Source organism: Ovis canadensis, chromosome 16 (genome assembly GCF_042477335.2).
Source record: "Ovis canadensis isolate MfBH-ARS-UI-01 breed Bighorn chromosome 16, ARS-UI_OviCan_v2, whole genome shotgun sequence".
Classification (NCBI taxonomy): Eukaryota; Metazoa; Chordata; class Mammalia; order Artiodactyla; family Bovidae; genus Ovis; species Ovis canadensis.
In genome coordinates this window covers 28047825-28065702 of record NC_091260.1, presented here as the reverse complement: position 1 = coordinate 28065702, position 17878 = coordinate 28047825, and the positions used below count along the sequence as shown (strand labels likewise).

The 17878-nt window shown below is 39.2% G+C and overlaps 1 long non-coding RNA gene and 1 other non-coding gene across 2 annotated transcripts in view; one reads left to right on the top strand and one right to left on the bottom strand.

The window, feature by feature from the left end:
• Positions 1-1780: 1780 nt before the first annotated feature.
• Positions 1781-1853, top strand: TRNAS-GGA (transfer RNA serine (anticodon GGA)). The gene has a single exon. It is a non-coding gene; the product is annotated as a tRNA-Ser (tRNA).
• A 6248-nt stretch (positions 1854-8101) lies between these two features.
• Positions 8102-17878, bottom strand: part of LOC138421883 (uncharacterized) — an 87063-nt gene continuing 77286 nt past the window's right edge. The window contains exons 2-3 of the long non-coding RNA XR_011249665.1: positions 10887-11018; positions 8102-8850 (exon numbers count right to left, since the gene is read on the bottom strand). This is a non-coding gene — a long non-coding RNA (uncharacterized lncRNA). The remainder of the gene's footprint in view (positions 8851-10886; positions 11019-17878) is intronic.

The window sequence follows — 17878 nt, the reverse complement described above, 5'->3', positions numbered from 1 at the left end:
TAGTGACTAAACTGTATCTTGGTGAAACTGCATTGTTGGCAAACTTCAGTATTATCTTACAAAAATAAAAATGGGTATTTATAATCACTGATTTCTACCAAAGTAAAGATGATATTGTTAAGGCAAAATATTGCCTTCTTAAAATATATGTCAGAAGAAATTAACAAAACACATGTGGGAAGCAATATTTTAAGAACTTTGAAATAAATTGTAGCCATTTCCCAAGCAACTCCTGGCTTATAAGCTCTAGCAAATATGGCTTTCATTCATTTCTAATTTACTTGAAAATTGATTGTAATTATACATGAAGTATCAGTCAAAAAACTAAGATCATGGTATCCAGTCCCATCACTTCATGGCAAATAGATGTGGGAACAATGGAAACAGTGACAGACTTAATTTTCTTGGGCTTCAAAATCACTGTAGATGGTGACTGCAGACGTGAAATTAAAAGACAGTTGCTCTGTGGAAGAAGAGCTATGACAAACCTGGACAACATATTAAAAAGCAGAGACATTACTTTGCCGACAGAGGTCCATATAGTCAAAGTAATGGATCTTCTGCTGTATGGGTGTTAGAGTTGGACCATAAAGAAGGTTAAGCATCAAAGAATTGATGCTTTTTAACTGTAGTGTTGAAGAAGACTCTTGAGAGTCCCTTGGACTTCACGGAGATCAAACCAGTCAATCTTAAAGGAAATCAGTCCTGAATATTCACTGGAAGGCTTGGAAGGCCTGATGCTGAAGCTGAAGCTCCATTACTTTGGCCACCTGATGCCAACTCATTAGAAAAGGCCCAACTCATTAGAAAAGGCCTGACTCATTAGAAAAGTCCCTGATGCTGGGAAAGATTGAAGGCTGAAGGAGAAGGGGATGACAGAGGATGAGATGGCTGGATGGCATCACTGACTCGATGGGCATGAGTTGGAGCAAACTCCGGGAGTTGGTGATGGACAGGGGAGCTTGGTGTGCTGCAGTCCATGGGGTCGCAAAGAGTCGAACACGACTGAGTGACTGAACAACATCAAAAGTAAAATAAATTTTATTACAGGTACAGATTTCTCAGAGATTTTAATAAAGTTAATTCCCAAAATATATTTATTAGGTCAGTGATACATATCAGTTTATGAAGTGAAGTCACTCAGTTGTGTCCAGCTGTTTGCAGCCTCACGGACTGTAGCCTACCAGGCTCCTCTGTCCATGTTATTTCCCAGGCAAGAGTACTGGAGTGGGTTGCCATTTCCTTCTCCAGGGGATCTTCTCCACCCAGAGATCAAACCCAGGGCTCCAGCATTGCAGGCAGACGCTTTACCCTGTGAGCCATAGCTCTGTATGTACAGCTAAATCCAAAAAAGAAAAAAGAGAGAGAGAATATATATACATATATCCTTACCTGATGCTGGGCAAGACTGAAGGCAACAGGAGAAGAGAGCAGCAGAGGATGAGATGGTGAGATAGCATCTCTGACTCCATGGACATGAATTTTAGCAAACTCCAAGAGATAGTGAAGGACAGGGAAGGCTGGCATGCTGCAGTCCATGGGGTTGCAAAGAGTTGGACACGACTTACCGACTACAAACCTTGCGTAAATAGACTACACTTTTCAAAAGGAGTCATAGGCTGGAGGAGCATTCTCAAGTCACATCCAGTCATTGATACAGAGCTTGAGCTAGGAATTTAAGTCCCTGTGTTCATCTTTTTATACACAAACATCTCTTAATGGGCAATAAAAAAGATAAACACAGGGAATATATATATATATATATATATATATATGGGCTTTCCTGGTGGCTCAGAGGTTAAAGCATCTGCCTGGAATGCTGGAGACCCAGGTTCAATCCCTGGGTCGGGAAGATCCCCTGGAGAAGGAAATGGCAACCCACTCCAGTACTCTTGCCTGGAGAATCCCATGGAGGGAGGAGCCTCGTAGGCTACAGTCCATGGGGTCGCAAAGAGTCGGACATGACTGAGCGACTTCACTCACTCACTTCATATATATATATATATAATGTGTATATAATATATATAATGTATATATAATATATATATATATAATATGTGTGTGTGTGTGTGTGTGTGTGTGTGTATTCTGAAAGAGATGGAATACCAGACCACCTGACCTGCCTCTTGAGAAATCTGTATGCAGGTCAGGAAGCAACAGTTAGAACTGGACATGGAACAGACTGGTTCCAAATAGGAAAAGGAGTATGTCAAGGCTGTATATTGTCACCCTGCTTATTTATCTTATATGCAGAGGACATCATGAGAAACACTGGACTGAAAGAAGCACAAGCTGGAATCAAGATTGCCGGGAGAAATATCAATAACCTTAGATATGCAGATGACACCACCCTTATGGCAGAAAGTGAAAAGGAACTAAAAAGCCTCTTGATGAAAGTGAAAGAGGAGAGTGAAAAAGTTGGCTTAAAGCTCAACACTCAGAAAACGAAGATCATGAAATCTGGTCCCATTTCTTCATGGGAAATAGATGGGGAAACAGTGGAAACATTGTCAGACTTTATTTTGGGGGGCTCCAAAATCACTGCAGATGGTGATTGCAACCATGAAATTAAAAGATGCTTACTCCTAGGAAGGAAAGTTATGACCAACCTAGACAGCATATTGAAAAGCAGAGATATTACTTTGCCAACAAATGTCCGTCTAGTCAAGACCATGGTTTTTCCAGTGGTCATGTACGGATGTAAAGAGTTGGACTGTGAAGAAAGCTGAGCACCGAAGAATTGATGCTTTTGAACTGTGGTGTTGGAGAAGACTCTTGAGAGCCCCTTGGACTGCAAGGAGATCCAACCAGTCCATCCTAAAGGAGATCAGTCCTGGGTGTACTTTGGAAGGACTGATGTTGAAGCTGAAACTCCAATACTTTGGCCACCTCATGCGAAGAGTTGACTCATTGGAAAAGACTCTGATGCTGGGAGGGACTGGAGGCAGGAGGAGAAGGGGACGACAGAGGATAAGATGGCTGGATGGCATCACCAACTCAATGGACATGAGTTTGAGTGAACTCTGGGAGTTGGTGATAGACAGGGAGGCCTGGTGTGGTGCAATTCATGGGGCTGCAAAGAGTCAAGACACGACTGAGCGACTGAACTGAACTGAACTATGTATATGTATATACATATACATGTATATTATATATGAAATATACATGTATACATATATACATGTATGTGTGTGCATACATATATGTACATATACATGCATGCATATACATGTGTGTATATATACATATGTATATACATATGTGTGTGTGTGTCTGTGTGTAGTATATACACATACACAAAACAAGGAAATGAAGTGGTTTTGAGAATCAGTTTACACAAATCCAGAGTCCATAGGGAAGGCAGTAAGAAATGTAAGAACACAAAAGTCTAGGATTCAAAAGACAATGGCCAAAGCTGTTGTCCATAGGTAGAGTTTCTTTCTCCAGGGAATGTCTAAACCTTCTTTTAAGACCTTCCAATTGATTATCAGGCCCACCAGGATAACCTAATGACTAATGAGGGACTTAATATCTGAAAAAAATTCTTTTCACAGGAGAAGCTACACTGGTGTTTTATTAAGTAATTAAGAGAAGGTGTATATATGCTAGACTAGCTCATGCTTTCCTTCCCTCTTTCCAACTCTTATGAAAGCATAACTCTTATAGCCTACTTATTCATAAACACATTGCAAAGGAAATTCTAAGGACTGTAATTTAGCTTCACCAAGTTGACATACCACAAAGCCATCACACATGTGATGTCCTTTCACTAGATTTCATCTCTGAGCTATATATACAAAAGGATTAATCATAAAATCAGTATAAACTCAAATTAAAAGTTTATAGCATTAGTTCAGTTCAGTCGCTTAGTCATGTCTGACTCTGCAACCCCATGAATTGCAGCACGCCAGGCCTCCCTGTCCATCACCAACTCCCAGAGTTCACTCAAACTCATGTCCATCGAGTCGGTGATGCCATCTAGCCATCTCATCCTCTGTCGTCCCCTTCTCCTCCTGCCTCCAGTCCCTCCCAGCATCAGAGTCTTTTCCAATGAGTCAACTCTTCGCATGAGGTGGCCAAAGTATTGGAGTTTCAGCTTCAACATCAGTCCTTCTAATGAACATCTAGGACTGATCTCTTTTAGGATGGACTGGTTGGATCTCCTTGCAGTCCAAGGGGCTCTCAAGAGTCTTCTCCAACACCACAGTTCAAAAGCATCAGTTCTTCAGTGCTCAGCTTTCTTCACAGTCCAACTCTCACATCCATATATGACCACTGGGAAAACCATAGCCTTGACTAGACGGACCTTAGTTGGCAAAGCAATGTCTCTTCTTTTTAATATACCGTCTAGGTTGGTCATAACTTTCCTTCCAAGGAGTAAGCGTCTTTTAATTAGCATAACCTTTAACAATTCTTCTCTAATACCATAAAAATTTTTAAATGTTCTACATAGGTGGTCTGGTTATCTATTGCTGAATAACAAACTACCCTAAATTTAATAGTGTAAGAAAACAATCATTTTATTATATCTCATATTTTTGTGGATCAGGGGCTCAGACAGCACTCAGTGGGACGATTCCCTGTAGCTTCAACAGAGGTCACTTGGCAATATTCAGCAGGCAGCAGACTGGTCTGGAGGGTTCAGGACGGCTCCACTCATATGGCTGGTTTCCCTCGGAGAGGTAGATTAAAATTTAGGCTCAGCTGAAGTGATCAAATGGAGCACTTCCATGTGGTCTGACAAGGCAGTCTCACAGTGATCAGGCCTCTTGCATGGTAGGTAGCTCAGGACTCCCAAAGGGAATGTTCATGAAACCCAGGCAAAAAAAGCAGAGTTGCAGATCACCAGCCTCAGCAGTCCAGCTGCTTCCTACTGATGAAGAATGTCGCTAAGACCAGTTCACATCAAGTAAAGAGAAATCTGATTCTAAGAGACCAAGTAATAATCTATCACTCTAGGAAGTCTTTGTGGTGGTGGTTTAGTTCCTAAGTCGTGTCTGACTCTTGCAACCCCATGGACTGTAGCCCACCAGGCTCTTCTGTCTGTGAGGTTCTCCAGGCAAGAATACTAGAGTGGGTTGGCATTTCCTTCTCCAGGGGATCTTCCTGACCCAGGAATCAAACCCTGGTCTCCTGCATTTCAAGCAGATTCCTTAGCAACTGAGCTACAAGGGAAGCCTAGGAAATCTTTGTAGGGGTTAATAAATGTAAAAATGTAACGGGTGGTAAGAGGATTAAAAACTGAAAAATGTATCAACTGTGTAGCCAGTCTTGATTACCTCAGCCAGGAAAGTGTCAAGGAGCTTAATACTTAATAAATAAATGATATTATCCTCAACATGCTACATATGTATCAACATATATGATATGTATCAGTGCTTCTCATGCTTTAATATCCATGTTAATTACCTAGGGAAAGTGAAAGTCCAAGTCACTCAGTCGGGTCCAGCTCTTTGCGACCCCATGGACTATACAGACCATGGAATTCTCTGGGCCAGAATACTGGAGTGGGTAGCCTTTCCCTTTTCCAGGGGATCTTCCTAGAGATCTTGTTAAAATGTGGATCTAAGATAGGGCCTGGAATTCTGCATTTCTAATAAGACCTCATGTGATACCAGTGCTTCTTCTAGTCAGATGAACAAAGTAATGGACTTCATGGGTCAAGAGACTTTCTGCAAAGGGCTATATAGTAAATATTTTGTGGCTCTCAAAGAGTATTTGTCACATATTTAAAAAATCTGACCCACAGATACATGTCACTGGTATTCAAATTTGGCTGCATAATAGAATCATTTGGGAAATTCTTAAAAGTGCTGATGCCTAGGTCCTACCCCATATACTCTAACTGGTATAGGGATGAGGATCCTTAAAATTTCTCTAGATTAACTCTAGGGCTTCCCTGTTGGCTCAGTGGTAAAGAATCCACCTACCAGTACAGGAGACACGGTTCAATCCTTAAGAAGATCCCCTGGAGAAGAAAATGACAACCTACTCCAATATTCTTGCCTGGGAAATCCCATGGTCAGAGGAGCCTGCTGAGCTACTATTCATGGGGTAGCAAAAGAGTTGGACACGACTTAGCAACTAAACAACAGGTTAAATCTACTACGTGGTAAAGTTTGAAAACTAATGATCTAGATCACTTCCTATTTCTACCTACTTGTATCTTTTGGGCCATTAAATCTCCTTCTGTATTAATTCACTCATTCAGTTGTAAATCTTCTTCAGTACATCTGAGTGAGTAAATTAATACAGATCTCTCTTCACTTGAATAGGACACTGACAATCTAATTAAAAAATAACAACCCAAAATCGATGGTGCCATCAGCACACCCCTGTTCCCACGAGGAAGACTATCCCCAATGGACTTCATGTTATTAATAGTAAAATAAAATGAAGTTGGATGCCAAATTTAGAAATGATAGAAAGTGATGAATAAGTAGGTTTCTGGGGCAAAAAAAAAAAAAAGTGAAGCACAGAAAACTTCAAATAAGTAGAGTGGTAAATTGCAAGTCTAGTAAAAGTAGAAATTACCATAAACCTCATCAGGATAATTAAGAAAAAACTATAAGAGGCTTCACCTAGACTAGCATTTTGCTTAAAAACTAAAGAGTTATGAACATGCCAATTTCTAAGTGGCGTGAGAAGTTTACTTAAAATGTTCTCTTAAATATTTTTAACTCATACTTTTATACTATGTATCTCTGCATTTTACAGGGTTTCCAAAGAAAGCTATGAATTCTTACTCAGTTCTGTCTGAATTAATATGCTTTTTAAATAGGTGGATACTTTTGAAAGCATTATAACTGCTACCTTTCTAAGCAAATAACTTTAACTGTGAAATTCCTATTTTAGTAATGCAACTTGGGAAATCACTTTACATTTGCCATCTTTCCTAAGCAAAATTTTTCTATAACATTTTAATGTATTTGTTGATAGTTATGTTAATAAATTATTAAAGAAAACAGTAAGTTATTCTATACCCAAGTAATATTCCACTTTTCATTACATACTATCTTTTCTCTTTAACCTTCCTGAAGTTTTTGTTTCAGCTCTTCCCTGTGAATTGGCTCCCTTAGTTTTAACCTCCTGGACTGCATTTCTCTCTGCTTCTAAATCTTCCATATAAAATAGTACATCTTCATACAGTAAAATGCAACTGTAAGATGTAGTTAATACGATCTCCTCATTCATTCATGCATTCAACAAACAAAAATAGTACATGCTCAATAAATATTCACTTACTCTACTAATGATGCTCAATTCAAGTTCTGACCATGATCTGAACTTCACTTAAATACTGATCACATAGTCTAAGGATTTCAGAGTATATTTCTTGTTACCTGGAGATCTATATTTGCTGTTTAGTCACTCAGTCATGTCTGACTCCTTGTGACCCCATGGACTATAGCCCACCAGGCTCCTCTGTCCTTAGAATTTTCCAGGCAAGAATACTGGAGTGGGTTGCCATTTCCTTCTCCAGGTGATCTTCCTGACCCAGGGATCAAACCCCCACCTCCTACACTGGCAGGTGGATTCTTTACCTCTGAGCCACCTCCTTTTGATTTAAAGAGTTCAGCAATGTATGTGGTATCTCACTATTCAAGTGAAAGTTACGTCTGTTGCAAGCAAAATTTTCTATGCCTGTCTGCTTTGTGTTATGGACTCAAGAGATAATCAGTATACATGTATGTCAGTATGTCCACTTCTCCTTATGACTAACAGCTAAAAGAGAGGGAAATGAAAATTACACCATCTCAGTTCTTTGTACCAGATAAACTTCCAGTTATATTAACTATGTTCATGGTTACTGCTATTCACTGCTTCTAACCTAGATATTAATTGTGTTTTTCCTTGTACAACTTAGGGAAAGGCACATATGACCTCCCTTGGGAAAAATGTCTCTTATCCTAGTTATGATCTGTACATCTTGTGGCGGAGAAAGGGCAGGAGGTGCATTTGCAAAAATTATAAACTTAAAACTATCAAAGGTGGAGGTACATTTAGGAAGATGATTGTTTTATCAGCTAATCAGTTATAAACCCACTATAAATTTGACCCAATCTGGTTTTAAATATTTCAGAATAAATTTTTATCACAGTTTACTGATAAATTCTGCAATATTCCATCTCATTTATTTCTAGAAAGGAAAAAAATTAATTAAAATTGTAACAGTTAAGCAAACCATACACAAAATCTACATGGCCTATTTCATTAACATTAAAAATTCAGGACTTCTAAAAATAATATTTAACATTCCATTGCTATTCCTTACAACTTCATCATCAAATCTGCTGGAACAGTAAGCAGCAATGATTAATATTGTATATATTTACTTTTTTATTCTGAATCAAATCAGAGAGTCATAGCAGTGAAAATAAAGCAACAATGGTTTTAAAACAATTAAAGGAAAGGGAAACTCTAGGTAATATATACACTTAAATCACACATTCACAAACATATTTACCTTGCTCTCTGCATAACATCCCAAATAGTCAAAAGGGCACATGCTTATAAGAGTCAAATGAAAAGAACTCTTAGAGCAAATTCTAGGACAACACAAAACAATCAAAATTATATCACTATGCTTAATAATGCTACAATTGTATGTTAATTTGTCAGATTCGCTTTGACTGTGAATAAAATATGTTACCTGTACAGTGTTTCCATCAGAATCAAAATGTTCACATGCATTACCACTATCAGTGTGAAAAGTCCGTAAGCTTTGTTTTCTTGCAGTTGTAAGTTGGTGCAAAGGTTCTTTCATGTCTTGAAAAATATGGCAAATTTGTACTTCTAAACCAGGAACTGCAGTTACTGCTGATGGTCTATCTGATTCTTCTTCAAAGACTATAAGAACAGAAAGTCTGGTTAAAACACATGATAGCCCCAAATTTGGCCTAATCTTTGTTTGAATTATTAAGTGACTTTTTTTAAACTGGTGAAACTGCTAAACCAAAATAAAATGAGCTCAATATGTCAAGGTACAATGATCATTAACTAGGAGAAGATAAGATGTTTTATAGGACACTTATTAAGCCCATTTGACTAATTAGAGTGGTTCACATACAAAAAAAAGGTAGTTGAGATCAGACTCTGAAATAGAAGAATTTGAACAGTATACACACTTCCTTAGAATTTGCTTGGTGCTTTCCATCTTTGAATGTTTGCTTATGCCTTTCTTATAATTATTTGTATTTTCCTCAGGCCTAATCTTATGCCTTGGCAAATAAGAGCTCTGTCTTAATTATTCTGCTCATCTTTTATTATATTTCCCCAAGAATAAGAATTGTGTGTGTGTGGTCTATAGCCTACCAGGCTCCTCTGTCCATGGGATTCTCCAGCCAAGAATACTTGAGTGGGTAGCCAATGCTGGGAAAGATTGAGAGCAGGAGGAGGAGGGGGCAACAGAGGATGAGATGGTTGGCTGGCATCACCAACACAATGGATATGAGTTTGAGCAAACTCTGGGAGATAGTGAGAGGCAGGGAAGCCTCGTGTGCTGCAGTCCATGGGCTCACAGAGTCAGATGTGACTTAGTGACTGAACAACAATACGAAATTTACCCGGTGTCAGAATTTATCAAAAAAATATGTCAAAACACAACTTCTAATAAAATTACTGTCACCCGTTAGTGATGGTGATTTGGTTATAGTAGTAATTAAACTCATCTGATGACCTGAAAGGTACCGTTTCCTTCTCTGCATAATTTTTATCAAAGTGATTCACAAACTACTGTAAAACATACTTGTGCATTTTCTGCCAAACGTTTGAGGACAATTTTTAAACATAATAAAACCACCCTTCCCCTGAAATATCAAAAACATGTCAATTTTCTAATGCATAAAAATAAAAACATAAAAAATTTAATTTATAGAGGCACTGAAATTCAATTTCATGCAAAATGACAAATATTTACATATGTGTAAACTAATGGGCTTTAAATTCCTGTCCTATTCCTTGGATCTGTCCTTGACCCTGTGGTTCTTGATTCTGTTGCCTGTTGGCTTTAGGAATGGGCTACCAGTAATCCTTAAATGTGGCTGTACAGTGGAAGCACTGTTTAGAAAGGACATTGCTGCATGTCATGTCAAACTGCTAAAGGACTGTCAACACTGGAATACTGGAATCTGTGCTTTTAATGAGCTTCCTGCCACCACTCTGACACTGTTCTAGATTTACATATTCAAGAAGCCACTGAACTGAATAGTCCTTGTAGATAGTGATCCAAATTTTACTGTACATACTAAATAAATATATTGAAAATTAAACTTGTTAAAAGTGTTTTTATCACTAAATTCAAAGTTCAGCAGTACATCACGGCATTTTTCTTATAGTTGCTTAGTCATCTCTGACTATGTTTGCCAACTACTGAGAGAACAGGATTAATAAAGCATGACTTTTGGATGGTCTGTATTTTAAAGATGTTAAAGATATTGGAGTTAATGAAATTGTTCTTTAGTCACTAAGTCATGTCCAACTGTTTTGTGACCCCTGGTGAGCTACATGGAGTGTAGCCCACCAGGCTCCCCTGTCCATGGGATTTCCCAGGCAAGAGTACTAGAGTGGGTTGCTACTTCCTTGTCCAGGGGATCTTCCCTACCCAGGGATCAAACCTACATATCCTGCATTGCAGGCAGATTCTTTACCACTGAGCCACCACAATGAAAGCCCCACAATGAAATTACACCTGCATATAATAAAATTAAATCTAATTCATGAATTATAAATATACAATGGAAAATATTTACTTAAACCACCAAAGGTCTGAAATTTTAGAAAAATTATATGTATGAATGTGGGCAGGTACATGAATGTATGTATTAACATAAGACAATGACTTTAAAACAAATTCAAAAGAAGTTAACTTCGCATTTGCAGTATACTTAATAGCAAGAAGATAAGCTTTTTTTCTCCGTAAGTATTGTCCTTGAACATTTAATGTATCTTTTATGATTTGATGTCTTGGCTGTGCATCTTGATCAAATCCAAATTCTATTCCAGCAACTTGAGGAAATCTGAAATTTAAAAAGATATTCTCAGATGATTCTACAAAATATACATAATAATAGGTAAGATAAAGTATTAAAATTTAAGTAAGCACATTATGCAAAACTAAACAAGTAAAGGACTAAGATGGCAGAGTAGAAGGATGTGCTCATCTTCTATGAGAACTCCAAAATTGCAACTAGCTGCTGAACAACCATAGACAGAAGAATGTTGGATCCCCTCCCCCCAAAATAGATTCCTCATGTTCAAGGACAAAGAAGCAGCCCAAACAAGATGGTTGGAGGGGAAAATTGGATTTAGAATGAAAGCCCATACCTGCCAGAGATGCTTGGAGGGCTCAAACAAAACCTTGTGCACACCAAAACCCAGGGACCCCACAGAGTCTGAACAGACCTGCCTTTAAGTGTTTGAGTGTCCCCTGTGGAGACATGGGTCAGCAGTGGCCTGCCAGGGGGACAGAGGCCCTGGCTGCAGCAGAGCTCGGCAGCGAGGCATGTGGCATAAGTCCTCTTGGAGGACGTCACTATTAGCCCCATCATAGAGCCACTGAGCAGATGACCCGCCAACTGGAGAACAATTATACCAAAGATGTTCTTGCACTATTGCAAAAGTTCTAGAGCCCACAACAGATTTCCCAACCTGGGGAATCCAGCAAAGGGACTGAGAACCCCCAGGAAATTTGACTTTGAAGGCCAGTGAGATTTGATTACAGAACTTCCACAGGACTGGGAAACAGACTCTTGGAGGGCACAGACAAAACCTTTTGCACATCAGGATGCAGGAGAAAGGAGCGGTGACCCCATAAGAGACTGAGCCAAGCTTGCCTGCGAGCGTCCAGGAGTCCCCAGCAGAGACAGGTCGACAGTGGCCTGCCATGGGGTCAGGGACATGGAATACAACAGTCCTGGGAACCAAGGCATGCTGGCATAAGCCCCTTTGAAAAAGGTCACCATTGCTGATTACCCTACCATAGTCTGGCCTCAGGCCAAACTACAGGGAGGTAACACAGCCCCACCCATCAAGAGCAAATTGGATTAAATATTAATAAGCATGGCCCTGCCCATCAGAGCAAGATTCAGATTCCCTATTAGCCAATCCTTCCCATCAGGAAGCTTCCACAAACCTCTTATCCTTCTCCATCAGAGGGCAGACAGAATGGAAAACACAATCACAGAGAACTAACCAAACTGATCCCATGCATCACAGCCTTGTCTGACTCAATGAAACTATGAGCCATCACCTGTAGGGACACCCAAGACTGACAGGTCATGGTGGAGAGTTCTGACAAAACATGGTCCACTGGAGAAGGGAATGACAAACCACTTCAGTGTTCTTGCCTTGAGAAACCCAAGAACAGTATGAAAAAGCAAAAAGATAGAACACTGAAAGACCCCAGGTCAGTAGGTGCCCAATATGCTACTGGAGAAGAGTGGAGAAATAGCTCCGGAAAGAATGAAGGGGCTGAGCCAAAGCAAAAACAATGCCCAGTTGTGGATGTGACTAGTGATAGAAGTAAAATCCAATGCTGTAAAGAACAATATTGCATAGGAACCTGGAAGGTCCATGAATCAAGGCAAATTAGAAGTGATCAAACAGGAGATGGTGTGAGTGAACATTGACATTTTAGGAATAGGTGAACTAAAATGGACCACAATGGGTGAATTTAATTCAGATGACCATTATATCCACTACTGTGGGCAAGGATATCAGATGACCATTATATCCACTACTGTGGGCAAGGATATCTCAGAAGAAATGGAGTAGCCATCATAGTCAATAAAAGAGTCCAAAATGCAGTACTTTAGTACAATCTCAAAAATGACAAAATGATGTCTGTTTCCAAGGCAAACCATTCAGTACCACAGTAATCCAAGTCTATGCTCTAACCTCCAATGCTGATGAAGCTGAACTTGAATGGTTCCGTGAAGACCTGTAAGACCTTCTAGAACTAACACAAAAATAACATGTCCTTTTCGTCATAGAGGACAAGAATGCAAAAGTATGAAGTCAAGAGATATCTGGGGTAACAAGCAAGTTTGGCCTTGGAGGGCAAAATGAAGCAAGGCAAAGGCTAACAGTTTCCCAAGAGAACACACTGGTCATAGCAAACACCCTCTTCCAACAACACAAGAGAAGACTCTACACGTGGACATCACCAGATGGTCAACACCGAAATCAGATTGATTATATTCTTTGCAGCCAAAGATGGAGAAGCTCTACACAGTCAGCAAAAACTGGGAGCTCAAATCATAAAGTTCTTGTTGCCAAATTCAGACTTAAATTGAAGAAAATAGGGAAAACCACTAGATCATTCAGGTATGACTGAAATCAAATCCCTTATGATTATACAGTGGAAGTGACAAACAGATTCAAGTGATAGCTTAGGTGAATGATGTCAGATTTGTGATCTCTGAAGAAGAGAATTTAGCTTCAGGATTAGGGGCCAGGCTTGATCACTCAGAGCTTTTGTGCGGCAGAAGTTTTATTACAGTGAAAAAAGGACAGAGAAGGCCTCTGACACAGACCTAAGAAGGGAAACAGAGAGTGCCCCACTCGCTAGTCTTATCAAGGCCGTATATACTTTTACCAGAGCCACTCCACAACATACATCTTAAATTAACAAAATTAGAACTAAAAAAAGGAGTGCGTCAAGGCTGTATATTGTCACCCTGCTTATTTAACTTATATGCAGAGTACATCATGAGAAACGCTGGACTGGAAGAAACACAAGCTGGAATCTAGATTGCCAGGAGAAATATCAATAATCTCAGATATGCAGATAACACCACCCTTATGGCAGAAAGTGAAGAGGAACTAAAAAGCCTCTTGATGAAAGTGAAAGAGGAGAGTAAAAGAGTTGGCTTAAAGCTCAACATTCAGAAAATGACGATCATGGCATCTGGTCCCATCACTATGGGAAATAGATGGGGAAACAGTGTCAGACTTTATTTTTGGAGGCTCCAAAATCACTGCAGATGGTGATTGCAGCCATGAAATTAAAAGACTGTTACTCCTTGGAAGAAAAGTTATGACCAACCTAGATAGCATATTCAAAAGCAGAGACATTACTTTGCCAACTAAGGTCCATCTAGTCAAGGCTATGGTTTTTCCATTGGTCATGTATGGATGTGAGAGTTGGACTGTGAAGAAAGCTGAGCACCAAAGAATTGATGCTTCTGAACTGTGGTGTTGGAGAAGACTCTTGAGAGTCCCTTGGACTGCAAGGAGATCCAACCAGTCCATCCTAAAGGAGATCAGTCCTGGGTGTTCATTAGAAGGACTGATGTTGAAGCTGAAACTCCAATACTTTGGCCACCTCATGCGAAGAGTTGACTCATTGGAAAAGACTCTGATGCTGGGAGGGACTGGAGGCAGGAGGAGAAGGGGACGACAGAGGATGAGATGGCTGGATGGTACCACTGACTTGATGGACGCGACTCTGAGTAAACTCCAGGAGTTGGTGATGGACAGGGAGGCCTGGCATGCTGCGATTCATAGGGTTGCAAAGAGTTGGACACGACTGAGCGACTGAACTGAACTGAACTAGTCAATAATAATTAATTTATTCATAAATGTAATATAAAGAATAACCAGTAAAATAATACTCAATTCTATCTTGCTAGAAGGTGAAAGAGGACAGTGAAAAACCTGGCTTGAATCTCAACATTAAAAAAGCTAATATCAAGGCACTGAGTCCCATCACTTCAGAGCAAATAGAAAGGGGAAAAGTGGAAACAGTGATGGATTTTATTATCTGGGCTCCAAAATCAAGGTGGACAGTGACTACAGCCATGAAATTAAAAGATGCTTATTCCTTGGAAGGAAAGCTATGACAAGCCTAGACACTGTATTAAAAAGCAAAACATCACTTTGCTGACAAAGGTCCATCTAGTTAAAGCTATGGTTTTTCCAGTAGTCATGTATGGATGTGAGAGCTGGACTATAAAGAAAGCTGTCGGCAATGAACTGATGCTTTCAAATTGTGGTGCTAGAGAAGACTCTTGAAAGTCCTGAAGCTCCAGTACTTAAACCACCTGATGAGAAGGGCTGAATCATTGAAAAAGACCCTTATGTGGGGAAAGACTGAAGGTAAAAGGAGAAAGAAGTGGCAGAGGATAAGATGGTTAGATGGTATCACCAACTCAAAGGACATGAATTTGAGCAAACTCCAGGAGACAGTGAAGGATAGGGGAGCCTAGCGTGCTACAGTCCATGGGGTCACAAAGAGTCAGACACAGTTTAGCAACTGAACAACAACAAACTAGATCCATGATGAGATCCAGGCCTTCTAACTAATAAAATTCTCCTTGTAAGTTTTGATGCAGTGAGAAGTGCTAAATCCAGCATCAAGATTAAGCTGTTAGCTAACATAAGGGAGATAAAATAGCACTGATTATTTTAATCTTAAAAACCACAAAAGTAAATTTATACAAATAGATATTTATACAAATAGATAGATCAGGCTTCTAATCTATCTCCAGATCACTGATATAGGACTCACTTCCTGCCACACCACACACACACACACACACACACACACACACACACACACAAACGGGTCTGATCAAAGAAAAACGAATCAACACAAACAATGAAAAAAATATTTCGCTTGATCTTCTCTGTAATTAGTATACTAATAGAAAGTAAAAACTGGCATACATGTAATAAATTACACAAAAGCAGATAAGTGTTAGAAAAATAGTTTTAGAATGTACAAAGAAGAGGAAAAATTAAATGAGAAGCAAATAGGATTGATCATGAGCAAATCTACAGGCAGTGATAACACAGCCATCAGCAATGGTGACAGAGGTTGCAAGAAGCAGACTCAGCCAATGGGAAGATGCCAGCAATAAAAAGAAAACAGGAGTTCTGCAATAGGGCAGAAGAAAGAAACAAAGCCATGCAAACTTTTCTATTTTCCCTCAACCAGTTTATGTAATGAGACACCAAAAGCAACCAGTAACTCAAGAAAGAAAGGGAGGAAGTGAAAGAAGAAGAAATAAGGGAAAGGAATTAAGAAAAGGAAAAACAGACCATGATAGCATAAAATAATTTAGGTTGATCAAGGATGGTCACACAATCATTATCCTCAAAGTACCAATGGCATACAAGGAAGATTAAATGAAAGAACTCTCTATTAAATATAAGTACACTTCAGTTTCCCTGGCTTCCCTGGTGGCTCAGACAGTAAAGAATCCACTTGCAATGCAAGAGACCTGGGTTCAATCCCTGGGTCGGGAAGATCTCCCAGAGAAGGGAATGACAATCCACTCTAGTATTCTTGCCTGAATAACTCCCTGGACACAGGAGCCTTGAGGGCTATGGTCCACAGGGTCCCAAAGAGTTGGACACGACTGAGAGACTAAGCACACACGGTACACTTCAATTTATCCCACTAAATGCAATGAGAAAGCAATAAAATGCAGGCAGATTAGGTAGAATATGTATTTGAAAACTCTGAAAAGTTAATTGGTCCAGATAGATTCTGGAAAAAGAATAGTATTTAAAATACTGCCACACTGGTTTACAATTTTTTTTCTTCACCTAACTATCACCTAAACTCAATATGCTTAAAGTAGACACCGGGATGCAGACAGAGAGAGCTCCAGGAGAAGCACTCTTAAATTTTTCTTGAAGAATAGAAAGGGAGATACTAATGCTCCAAAAGAGTGCTTTGATCCCTCACAGCTGGACCCCAGTTAATCCTGGGGTTGTGGCAACAGGCAGAGGCAATGGGAGCGAGTGAATACCAAACTAGAGAGCAGAGGTTTCTCTGTTTAGAGGACCTATGGTTAAAATAGTATGAGGCAAACAGCCATTGTTGTTGTCCCCTCTCAGTCCCCCTACCAACTGCCTCTTGGCCCTAGACGCAAAGGTACTTACAGAGATACACAGCAGTGTACAGCAACTAAAGTCCTAGTTTTCTGGGTAGACAATTTTTAAAAGAGGAACACAAAGACACTGGGAAAGTTTGAGGGTAATTTGGGGCTGTGAAAGCTCAGGAAAGGAAACCCATAAAGTCATTTATGAACTCCTAAGCTCACCTCTGACCTGCATCCAAATTCATTCTATCCAGCATCACTCCAATAACAAAATGAAAGATAATACAAACACAAAAAAAATTATAGGCCAATTTCACTGATGAACACAGGTGCAAAAATCCTCAACAAAATATTAGCAAACTGAATCTAATACACTAAAAGAATCATACAAAATGATCAAGTGGGATTTATCCCAGGGATACAAGAATTTTTCATATCTGCAAATCAATATGATACACTACATTAACAAATTTAAGAATAAAAACTATGATTATCTCAGTAGATATAGAAAGAGTTTTGACAAATTGTAATACCAATTTATGATTTTTAAAAAACTTGCCCAGAACGTGGGCATAGAGGGAACCTACCTCAACATAATAAAGGCCATATATGACAAACCCACAGTTAAAATCATATTTAACAGTCAAAAGCTGAAATTATTTCTCTAACATCAGAAACAAGACAAGGAGGCCCATTCTCACCACTTTTATTCAACATAGTATTGGAAATCCTAGCAACAACCATCAGACAAGAGAAAGAAATAAAAGGAATCCAAATTAGATCCAAATTGAAATAAGTAAAACTGTCACTGTTTGCATTGACATGATACTACTCATAAAGAATCTCAAAGATGTCATCAGAAAACTACTAGAGCTCATCAGCAAATTCAGTAAAGTTGCAGATACAAGATTAATACACAGAAATCTGTTTCATTTCTATACACTTAACAACCATCAGAAACAAAAATTAAGGCAACAATCCCATTTACTATAACATAACAAAGAATAAATATCTACGAATAAATCAACTTAAGTAGGTAAAAAAAA